The sequence below is a fragment of the Hippocampus guttulatus genome, chromosome 13, assembly GCF_054856545.1.
Source record: "Hippocampus guttulatus isolate MCC_2025c chromosome 13, RoL_Hgut_1.0, whole genome shotgun sequence".
In the NCBI taxonomy this organism is placed as follows: domain Eukaryota; kingdom Metazoa; phylum Chordata; class Actinopteri; order Syngnathiformes; family Syngnathidae; genus Hippocampus; species Hippocampus guttulatus.
In genome coordinates this window covers 20,585,389-20,598,747 of record NC_141273.1, presented here as the reverse complement: position 1 = coordinate 20,598,747, position 13,359 = coordinate 20,585,389, and positions in this window count along the sequence as shown.

Sequence of the window (13,359 nt, the reverse complement as noted above, 5' to 3'; positions counted from 1 at the left end):
TGTTTTGTTCAGGGTGACCACCTGAAGCCTAAATGAGCATTACTTTGACCACACAACTCATTCCTATGAAGATACATTCAAACTCACAAAACGTCCTCAGCTCGGGCTGAAAATGCATTTAAAGCAATAAAAACTCAAATTGAGTGTCACGCCTAAACCAAAGGACTTATGCACACACTTCAACATGTATTTTGTTCAGGATGACCTCCTTGAAGCCTAAATGAGCGATAATTTGACCACACAACTCATTCCTATGAAGATACATTCAAAGTCAGAAAGCGCGCTCAGCTCGGGCTGAAAATGCATTTAAAGCAACAAAAACTCAAATTGAGTGTCACACCTAAACCAAAGGACTTATGCACACACTTCAACATGTATTTTGTTCAGGATGACCTCCTGAAGCCTAAATGAGCATTAATTTGACCACACAACTCATTCTATGAAGATACATTCAAACTCACAAAACGTGCTCAGCTCGGGCTGAAAATGCATTTAAAGCAATAAAAACTCAAATTGAGTGTCACGCCTAAACCAAAGGACTTATGCACACACTTCAACATGTATTTTGTTCAGGATGACCTCCTGTAGCCTAAATGAGCAATAATTTGACCACACAACTCATTCCTATGAAGATACATTCAAACTCAAAAAACGTGCTCAGCTCGGGCTGAAAATGCATTTAAAGCAATAAAAACTCAAATTGAGTGTCACACCTAAACCAAAGGACTTATGCACACACTTCAACATGTATTTTGTTCAGGATGACCTCCTGAAGCCCATATGAGCATTAATTTGACCACACAACTCATTCCTATGAAGATACATTCAAACTCACAAAACGTGCTCAGCTCGGGCTGAAAATGCATTTAAAGCAATAAAAACTCAAATTGAGTGTCACGCCTAAACCAAAGGACTTATGCACACACTTCAACATGTATTTTGTTCAGGATGGCCTCCTGAAGCCTATATGAGCATTAATTTGACCACACAACTCATTCCTATGAAGATACATTCAAACTCACAAAACGTGCTCAACTCGGGCTGAAAATGCATTTAAAGCAATAAAAGCTCAAATTGAGTGTCACGCCTAAACCAAAGGACTTATGCACACACTTCAACATGTATTTTGTTCAGGATGACCTCCTGAAGCCCATATGAGCATTAATTTGACCACACAACTCATTCCTATGAAGATACATTCAAACTCACAAAACGTGCTCATCTCGGGCTGAAAATGCATTTAAAGCAATAAAAACTCAAATTGAGTGTCACGCCTAAACCAAAGGACTTATGCACACACTTCAACATGTATTTTGTTCAGGATGACCTCCTGAAGCCCATATGAGCATTAATTTGACCACACAACTCATTCCTATGAAGATACATTAAAACTCACAAAACGTGCTCAGCTCGGGCTGAAAATGCATTTAAAGCAATAAAAACTCAAATTGAGTGTCACACCTAAACCAAAGGATTATGCACACACTTCAACATGTATTTTGTTCAGGATGACCTCCTGAAGCCTATATGAGCATTAATTTGACCACACAACTCATTCCTATGAAGATACATTCAAGTTCACAAAACGTGCTCAGCTCGGGCTGAAAATGCATTTAAAGCAATAAAAACTCAAATTGAGTGTCACGCCTAAACCAACGGACTTATGCACACACTTCAACATGTATTTAGTTCAGGATGACCACCTGAAGCCTAAATGAGCATTAATTTGACCACACAACTCATTCCTATGAAGATACATTTAAACTCACAAAACGTGCTCAGCTCGGGCTGAAAATGCATTTAAAGCAATAAAAACTCAAATTGAGTGTCACGCCTAAACCAAAGGACTTATGCACACACTTCAACATGTATTTAGTTCAGGATGACCACCTGAAGCCTAAATGAGCATTAATTTGACCACACAACTCATTCCTATGAAGAATCATTCAAACTCACAAAACGTGCTCAGCTCGGGCTGAAAATGCATTTAAAGCAATAAAAACTCAAATTGAGTGTCACACCTAAACCAAAGGATTATGCACACACTTCAACATGTATTTTGTTCAGGATGACCTCCTGAAGCCTATATGAGCATTAATTTGACCACACAACTCATTCCTATGAAGATACATTCAAAGTCAGAAAGCGCGCTCAGCTTGGGCTGAAAATGCATTTAAAGCAATAAAAACTCAAATTGAGTGTCACGCCTAAACCAAAGGACTTATGCACACACTTCAACATGTATTTAGTTCAGGATGTCCTCCTGAAGCCTAAATGAGCAATAATTTGACTACACAACGCATTCCTATGAAGATACATTCAAAGTCAGAAAACGCGCTCAGCTCGGGCTGAAAATGCATTTAAAGCAATAAAAACTCAAATTGAGTGTCACGCCTAAACCAAAGGACTTATGCACACACTTCAACATGTATTTTGTTCAGGATGACCACCTGAAGCCTAAATGACCATTAATTTGACCACACAACTCATTCCTATGAAGATACATTCAAAGTCAGAAAGCGCGCTCAGCTCGGGCTGAAAATGCATTTAAAGCAATGAAAACTCAAATTGAATGTCACGCCTAAACCAAAGGACTTATGCACACACTTCAACATGTATTTAGTTCAGGATGACCACCTGAAGCCTAAATGAGCATTAACTTGACCACACAACTCATTCCTATGAAGATACATTCAAACTCACAAAACGTGCTCAGCTCGGGCTGAAAATGCATTTAAAGCAATAAAAACTCAAATTGAGTGTCACGCCTAAACCAAAGGACTTATGCACACACTTCAACATGTATTTTGTTCAGGATGACCTCCTGAAGCCCATAAGAGCATTAATTTGACTACACAACTCATTCCTATGAAGATACATTCAAACTCACAAAACGTGCTCAGCTCGGGCTGAAAATGCATTTAAAGCAATAAAAACTCAAATTGAGTGTCATGCCTAAACCAAAGGACTTTTGCACACACTTCAACGTGTGTTTTGTTCAGGATGACCACCTGAAGCCTAAATGAGCATTACTTTGACCACACAACTCATTCCTATGAAGATACATTCAAACTCACAAAACGTGCTCAGCTCGGGCTGAAAATGCATTTAAAGCAATAAAAACTCAAATTGAGTGTCACGCCTAAACCAAAGGACTTATGCACACACTTCAACATGTATTTTGTTCAGGATGACCTCCTTGAAGCCTAAATGAGCGATAATTTGACCACACAACTCATTCCTATGAAGATACATTCAAAGTCAGAAAGCGCGCTCAGCTCGGGCTGAAAATGCATTTAAAGCAACAAAAACTCAAATTGAGTGTCACACCTAAACCAAAGGACTTATGCACACACTTCAACATGTATTTTGTTCAGGATGACCTCCTGAAGCCTATATGAGCATTCATTTGACCACACAACTCATTCCTATGAAGATACATTAAAACTCACAAAACGTGCTCAGCTCGGGTTGAAAATGCATTTAAAGCAATAAAAACTCAAATTGAGTGTCACACCTAAACCAAAGGATTATGCACACACTTCAACATGTATTTTGTTCAGGATGACCTCCTGAAGCCTATATGAGCATTAATTTGACCACACAACTCATTCCTATGAAGATACATTCAAGTTCACAAAACGTGCTCAGCTCGGGCTGAAAATGCATTTAAAGCAATAAAAACTCAAATTGAGTGTCACGCCTAAACCAACGGACTTATGCACACACTTCAACATGTATTTAGTTCAGGATGACCTACTGAAGCCTAAATGAGCATTAATTTGACCACACAACTCATTCCTATGAAGATACATTCAAACTCACAAAACGTGCTCAGCTCGGGCTGAAAATGCATTTAAAGCAATAAAAACTCAAATTGAGTGTCATGCCTAAACCAAAGGACTTATGCACACACTTCAACATGTATTTAGTTCAGGATGACCACCTGAAGCCTAAATGAGCATTCATTTGACCACACAACTCATTCCTATGAAGATACATTCAAACTCACAAAACGTGCTCAGCTCGGGCTGAAAATGCATTTAAAGCAATAAAAACTCAAATTGAGTGTCACACCTAAACCAAAGGATTATGCACACACTTCAACATGTATTTTGTTCAGGATGACCTCCTGAAGCCTATATGAGCATTAATTTGACCACACAACTCATTCCTATGAAGATACATTCAAAGTCAGAAAGCGCGCTCAGCTCGGGCTGAAAATGCATTTAAAGCAATAAAAACTCAAATTGAGTGTCACGCCTAAACCAAAGGACTTATGCACACACTTCAACATGTATTTAGTTCAGGATAACCACCTGAAGCCTAAATGAGCATTAATTTGACCACACAACTCATTCCTATGAAGATACATTCAAACTCACAAAACGTGCTCAGCTCGGGCTGAAAATGCATTTAAAGCAATAAAAACTCAAAATGAGTGTCACGCCTAAACCAAAGGACTTATGCACACACTTCAACATGTATTTTGTTCAGGATGACCTCCTGAAGCCTAAATGAGCAATAATTTGACCACACAACTCATTCCTATGAAGATACATTCAAAGTCAGAAAGCGCGCTCAGCTCGGGCTGAAAATGCATTTAAAGCAATAAAAACTCAAATTGAGTGTCACGCCTAAACCAAAGGACTTATGCACACACTTCAACATGTATTTAGTTCAGGATGACCACCTGAAGCCTAAAGAGCATTAATTTGACCACACAACTCATTCCTATGAAGATACATTCAAACTCACAAAACGTGCTCAGCTCGGGCTGAAAATGCATTTAAAGCAATAAAAACTCAAAATGAGTGTCACGCCTAAACCAAAGGACTTATGCACACACTTCAACATGAATTTTGTTCAGGATGACCACCTGAAGCCTAAATGAGCATTAATTTGACCACACAACTCATTCCTATGAAGATACATTCAAAGTCAGAAAGCGCGCTCAGCTCGGGATGAAAATGCATTTAAAGCAATAAAAACTCAAATTGAGTGTCACACCTAAACCAAAGGACTTATGCACACACTTCAACATTTATTTTGTTCAGGATGACCTCCTGAAGACCATATGAGCATTAATTTGACCACACAACTCATTCCTATGAAGATACATTCAAACTCACAAAACGTGCTCAGCTCGGGCTGAAAATGCATTTAAAGCAATAAAAACTCAAATTGAGTGTCACGCCTAAACCAAAGAACTTATGCACACACTTCAACATGTATTTTGTTCAGGATGACCTCCTGAAGCCTAAATAAGCATTAATTTGACCACATAACTCATTCCTAAGAAGATACATTCAAACTCACAAAACGTGCTCAGCTCGGCCTGAAAATGCATTTAAAGCAATAAAAACTCAAATTGAGTGTCACGCCTAAACCAAAGGACTTATGCACACACTTCAACATGTATTTTGTTCAGGATGACCTCCTGAAGCCTAAATAAGCATTAATTTGACCACACAACTCATTCCTATGAAGATACATTCAAACTCACAAAACGTGCTCAGCTCGGCCTGAAAATGCATTTAAAGCAATAAAAACTCAAATTGAGTGTCACGCCCAAGCCAAAGGACTTATGCACACACTTCAACGTGTGTTTTGTTCAGGATGACCACCTGAAGCCTAAATGAGCATTACTTTGACCACACAACTCATTCCTATGAAGATACATTCAAACTCACAAAACGTGCTCAGCTTGGGCTGAAAATGCATTTAAAGCAATAAAAACTCAAATTGAGTGTCACGCCTAAACAAAAGGACTTATGCACACACTTCAACATGTATTTTGTTCAGGATGACCTCCTTGAAGCCTAAATGAGCGATAATTTGACCACACAACTCATTCCTATGAAGATACATTCAAAGTCAGAAAGCGCGCTCAGCTCGGGCTGAAAATGCATTTAAAGCAACAAAAACTCAAATTGAGTGTCACACCTAAACCAAAGGACTTATGCACACACTTCAACATGTATTTTGTTCAGGATGACCTCCTGAAGCCTAAATGAGCATTAATTTGACCACACAACTCATTCTATGAAGATACATTCAAACTCACAAAACGTGCTCAGCTCGGGCTGAAAATGCATTTAAAGCAATAAAAACTCAAATTGAGTGTCACGCCTAAACCAAAGGACTTATGCACACACTTCAACATGTATTTTGTTCAGGATGACCTCCTGAAGCCTAAATCAGCAATAATTTGACCACACAACTCATTCCTATGAAGATACATTCAAAGTCAGAAAGCGCGCTCAGCTCGGGCTGAAAATGCATTTAAAGCAATGAAAACTCAAATTGAGTGTCACACCTAAACCAAAGGACTTATGCACACACTTCAACATGTATTTTGTTCAGGATGACCACCTGAAGCCTAAATGAGCATTAATTTGACCACACACCTCATTCCTATGAAGATACATTCAAACTCACAAAACATGCTCAGCTCGGGCTGAAAATGCATTTAAAGCAATAAAAACTCAAATTGAGTGTCACACCTAAACCAAAGGATTATGCACACACTTCAACATGTATTTTGTTCAGGATGACCTCCTGAAGCCTATATGAGCATTAATTTGACCACACAACTCATTCCTATGAAGATACATTCAAAGTCAGAAAGCGCGCTCAGCTCGGGCTGAAAATGCATTTAAAGCAATAAAAACTCAAATTGAGTGTCACGCCTAAACCAAAGGACTTATGCACACACTTCAACATGTATTTAGTTCAGGATAACCACCTGAAGCCTAAATGAGCATTAATTTGACCACACAACTCATTCCTATGAAGATACATTCAAACTCACAAAACGTGCTCAGCTCGGGCTGAAAATGTATTTAAAGCAATAAAAACTCAAAATGAGTGTCACGCCTAAACCAAAGGACTTATGCACACACTTCAACATGTATTTTGTTCAGGATGACCTCCTGAAGCCTAAATGAGCAATAATTTGACCACACAACTCATTCCTATGAAGATACATTCAAAGTCAGAAAGCGCGCTCAGCTCGGGCTGAAAATGCATTTAATGCAATAAAAACTCAAATTGAGTGTCACGCCTAAACCAAAGGACTAATGCACACACTTCAACATGTATTTAGTTCAGGATGACCACCTGAAGCCTAAATGAGCATTAATTTGACCACACAACTCATTCCTATAAAGATACATTCAAACTCACAAAACGTGCTCAGCTCGGGCTGGAAATGCATTTAAAGCAATAAAAACTCAAATTGAGTGTCACGCCTAAACCAAAGGACTTATGCACACACTTCAACATGTATTTTGTTCAGGATGTCCCCCTGACACCTAAATGGGCAGTAATTTGAATACACAACTCATTCCTAAGTAGATACATTCAAAGTCAGAAAATGTGCTCAGCTTGGGCTGAAAATGCATTTAAAGCAATAAAAACTCAAATTGAGTGTCACGCCTAAACCAAAGGACTTATGCACACACTTCAACATGTATTTTGTTCAGGATGACCACCTGAAGCCTAAATGAGCATTAATTTGACCACACAACTCATTCCTATGAAGATACATTCAAACTCACAAAATGTGCTCAGCTTGGGCTCAAAATGCATTTAAAGCAATAAAAACTCAAATTGCTTGTCACGCCTAAACCAAAGGACTTATGCACATACTTCAACATGTATTTATTTCAGGATGTCCTCCTGAAGCCTAAATGAGCAATAATTTGACTACACAACGCATTCCTATGAAGATACATTCAAAGTCAGAAAGCGCGCTCAGCTCGGGCTGAAAATGCATTTAAAGCAATGAAAACTCAAATTGAGTGTCACGCCTAAACCAAAGGACTTATGCACACACTTCAACATGTATTTAGTTCAGGATGACCACCTGAAGCCTAAATGAGCATTAATTTGACCACACAACTCATTCCTATGAAGATACATTCAAACTCACAAAACGTGCTCAGCTCGGGCTGAAAATGCATTTAAAGCAATAAAAACTCAAATTGAGTGTCACGCCTAAACCAAAGGACTTATGCACACACTTCAACATGTATTTTGTTCAGGATGACCTCCTGAAGCCCATATGAGCATTAATTTGACTACACAACTCATTCCTATGAAGATACATTCAAACTCACAAAACGTGCTCAGCTCGGGCTGAAAATGCATTTAAAGCAATAAAAACTCAAATTGAGTGTCACGCCTAAACCAAAGGACTTATGCACACACTTCAACGTGTGTTTTGTTCAGGATGACCACCTGAAGCCTAAATGAGCATTACTTTGACCACACAACTCATTCCTATGAAGATACATTCAAAGTCAGAAAGCGCGCTCAGCTCGGGCTGAAAATGCATTTAAAGCAATAAAAACTCAAATTGAGTGTCACGCCTAAACCAAAGGACTTATGCACACACTTCAACATGTATTTTGTTCAGGATGACCACCTGAAGCCTAAATGAGCATTAATTTGACCACACAACTCATTCCTATGAAGATACATTCAAACTCACAAAATGTGCTCAGCTTGGGCTCAAAATGCATTTAAAGCAATAAAAACTCAAATTGAGTGTCACGCCTAAACCAAAGGACTTATGCACATACTTCAACATGTATTTATTTCAGGATGTCCTCCTGAAGCCTAAATGAGCAATAATTTGACTACACAACGCATTCCTATGAAGATACATTCAAAGTCAGAAAACGCGCTCAGCTCGGGCTGAAAATGCATTTAAAGCAATAAAAACTCAAATTGAGTGTCACGCCTAAACCAAAGGACTTATGCACACACTTCAACATGTATTTTGTTCAGGATGACCACCTGAAGCCTAAATGACCATTAATTTGACCACACAACTCATTCCTATGAAGATACATTCAAAGTCAGAAAGCGCGCTCAGCTCGGGCTGAAAATGCATTTAAAGCAATGAAAACTCAAATTGAGTGTCACGCCTAAACCAAAGGACTTATGCACACACTTCAACATGTATTTAGTTCAGGATGACCACCTGAAGCCTAAATGAGCATTAACTTGACCACACAACTCATTCCTATGAAGATACATTCAAACTCACAAAACGTGCTCAGCTCGGGCTGAAAATGCATTTAAAGCAATAAAAACTCAAATTGAGTGTCACGCCTAAACCAAAGGACTTATGCACACACTTCAACATGTATTTTGTTCAGGATGACCTCCTGAAGCCCATATGAGCATTAATTTGACTACACAACTCATTCCTATGAAGATACATTCAAACTCACAAAACGTGCTCAGCTCGGGCTGAAAATGCATTTAAAGCAATAAAAACTCAAATTGAGTGTCACACCTAAACCAAAGGACTTATGCACACACTTCAACATGTATTTTGTTCAGGATGACCTCCTTGAAGCCTAAATGAGCGATAATTTGACCACACAACTCATTCCTATGAAGATACATTCAAAGTCAGAAAGCGCGCTCAGCTCGGGCTGAAAATGCATTTAAAGCAACAAAAACTCAAATTGAGTGTCACACCTAAACCAAAGGACTTATGCACACACTTCAACATGTATTTTGTTCAGGATGACCACCTGAAGCCTAAATGACCATTAATTTGACCACACAACTCATTCCTATGAAGATACATTCAAAGTCAGAAAGCGCGCTCAGCTCGGGCTGAAAATGCATTTAAAGCAATGAAAACTCAAATTGAGTGTCACGCCTAAACCAAAGGACTTATGCACACACTTCAACATGTATTTAGTTCAGGATGACCACCTGAAGCCTAAATGAGCATTAACTTGACCACACAACTCATTCCTATGAAGATACATTCAAACTCACAAAACGTGCTCAGCTCGGGCTGAAAATGCATTTAAAGCAATAAAAACTCAAATTGAGTGTCACGCCTAAACCAAAGGACTTATGCACACACTTCAACATGTATTTTGTTCAGGATGACCTCCTGAAGCCCATATGAGCATTAATTTGACTACACAACTCATTCCTATGAAGATACATTCAAACTCACAAAACGTGCTCAGCTCGGGCTGAAAATGCATTTAAAGCAATAAAAACTCAAATTGAGTGTCACGCCTAAACCAAAGGACTTATGCACACACTTCAACGTGTGTTTTGTTCAGGGTGACCACCTGAAGCCTAAATGAGCATTACTTTGACCACACAACTCATTCCTATGAAGATACATTCAAACTCACAAAACGTCCTCAGCTCGGGCTGAAAATGCATTTAAAGCAATAAAAACTCAAATTGAGTGTCACGCCTAAACCAAAGGACTTATGCACACACTTCAACATGTATTTTGTTCAGGATGACCTCCTTGAAGCCTAAATGAGCGATAATTTGACCACACAACTCATTCCTATGAAGATACATTCAAAGTCAGAAAGCGCGCTCAGCTCGGGCTGAAAATGCATTTAAAGCAACAAAAACTCAAATTGAGTGTCACACCTAAACCAAAGGACTTATGCACACACTTCAACATGTATTTTGTTCAGGATGACCTCCTGAAGCCTAAATGAGCATTAATTTGACCACACAACTCATTCTATGAAGATACATTCAAACTCACAAAACGTGCTCAGCTCGGGCTGAAAATGCATTTAAAGCAATACAAACTCAAATTGAGTGTCACGCCTAAACCAAAGGACTTATGCACACACTTCAACATGTATTTTGTTCAGGATGACCTCCTGTAGCCTAAATGAGCAATAATTTGACCACACAACTCATTCCTATGAAGATACATTCAAACTCAAAAAACGTGCTCAGCTCGGGCTGAAAATGCATTTAAAGCAATAAAAACTCAAATTGAGTGTCACACCTAAACCAAAGGACTTATGCACACACTTCAACATGTATTTTGTTCAGGATGACCTCCTGAAGCCCATATGAGCATTAATTTGACCACACAACTCATTCCTATGAAGATACATTCAAACTCACAAAACGTGCTCAGCTCGGGCTGAAAATGCATTTAAAGCAATAAAAACTCAAATTGAGTGTCACGCCTAAACCAAAGGACTTATGCACACACTTCAACATGTATTTTGTTCAGGATGGCCTCCTGAAGCCTATATGAGCATTAATTTGACCACACAACTCATTCCTATGAAGATACATTCAAACTCACAAAACGTGCTCAACTCGGGCTGAAAATGCATTTAAAGCAATAAAAGCTCAAATTGAGTGTCACGCCTAAACCAAAGGACTTATGCACACACTTCAACATGTATTTTGTTCAGGATGACCTCCTGAAGCCCATATGAGCATTAATTTGACCACACAACTCATTCCTATGAAGATACATTCAAACTCACAAAACGTGCTCATCTCGGGCTGAAAATGCATTTAAAGCAATAAAAACTCAAATTGAGTGTCACGCCTAAACCAAAGGACTTATGCACACACTTCAACATGTATTTTGTTCAGGATGACCTCCTGAAGCCCATATGAGCATTAATTTGACCACACAACTCATTCCTATGAAGATACATTAAAACTCACAAAACGTGCTCAGCTCGGGCTGAAAATGCATTTAAAGCAATAAAAACTCAAATTGAGTGTCACACCTAAACCAAAGGATTATGCACACACTTCAACATGTATTTTGTTCAGGATGACCTCCTGAAGCCTATATGAGCATTAATTTGACCACACAACTCATTCCTATGAAGATACATTCAAGTTCACAAAACGTGCTCAGCTCGGGCTGAAAATGCATTTAAAGCAATAAAAACTCAAATTGAGTGTCACGCCTAAACCAACGGACTTATGCACACACTTCAACATGTATTTAGTTCAGGATGACCACCTGAAGCCTAAATGAGCATTAATTTGACCACACAACTCATTCCTATGAAGATACATTTAAACTCACAAAACGTGCTCAGCTCGGGCTGAAAATGCATTTAAAGCAATAAAAACTCAAATTGAGTGTCACGCCTAAACCAAAGGACTTATGCACACACTTCAACATGTATTTAGTTCAGGATGACCACCTGAAGCCTAAATGAGCATTAATTTGACCACACAACTCATTCCTATGAAGATACATTCAAACTCACAAAACGTGCTCAGCTCGGGCTGAAAATGCATTTAAAGCAATAAAAACTCAAATTGAGTGTCACACCTAAACCAAAGGATTATGCACACACTTCAACATGTATTTTGTTCAGGATGACCTCCTGAAGCCTATATGAGCATTAATTTGACCACACAACTCATTCCTATGAAGATACATTCAAAGTCAGAAAGCGCGCTCAGCTTGGGCTGAAAATGCATTTAAAGCAATAAAAACTCAAATTGAGTGTCACGCCTAAACCAAAGGACTTATGCACACACTTCAACATGTATTTAGTTCAGGATGTCCTCCTGAAGCCTAAATGAGCAATAATTTGACTACACAACGCATTCCTATGAAGATACATTCAAAGTCAGAAAACGAGCTCAGCTCGGGCTGAAAATGCATTTAAAGCAATAAAAACTCAAATTGAGTGTCACGCCTAAACCAAAGGACTTATGCACACACTTCAACATGTATTTTGTTCAGGATGACCACCTGAAGCCTAAATGACCATTAATTTGACCACACAACTCATTCCTATGAAGATACATTCAAAGTCAGAAAGCGCGCTCAGCTCGGGCTGAAAATGCATTTAAAGCAATGAAAACTCAAATTGAATGTCACGCCTAAACCAAAGGACTTATGCACACACTTCAACATGTATTTAGTTCAGGATGACCACCTGAAGCCTAAATGAGCATTAACTTGACCACACAACTCATTCCTATGAAGATACATTCAAACTCACAAAACGTGCTCAGCTCGGGCTGAAAATGCATTTAAAGCAATAAAAACTCAAATTGAGTGTCACGCCTAAACCAAAGGACTTATGCACACACTTCAACATGTATTTTGTTCAGGATGACCTCCTGAAGCCCATAAGAGCATTAATTTGACTACACAACTCATTCCTATGAAGATACATTCAAACTCACAAAACGTGCTCAGCTCGGGCTGAAAATGCATTTAAAGCAATAAAAACTCAAATTGAGTGTCATGCCTAAACCAAAGGACTTTTGCACACACTTCAACGTGTGTTTTGTTCAGGATGACCACCTGAAGCCTAAATGAGCATTACTTTGACCACACAACTCATTCCTATGAAGATACATTCAAACTCACAAAACGTGCTCAGCTCGGGCTGAAAATGCATTTAAAGCAATAAAAACTCAAATTGAGTGTCACGCCTAAACCAAAGGACTTATGCACACACTTCAACATGTATTTTGTTCAGGATGACCTCCTTGAAGCCTAAATGAGCGATAATTTGACCACACAACTCATTCCTATGAAGATACATTCAAAGTCAG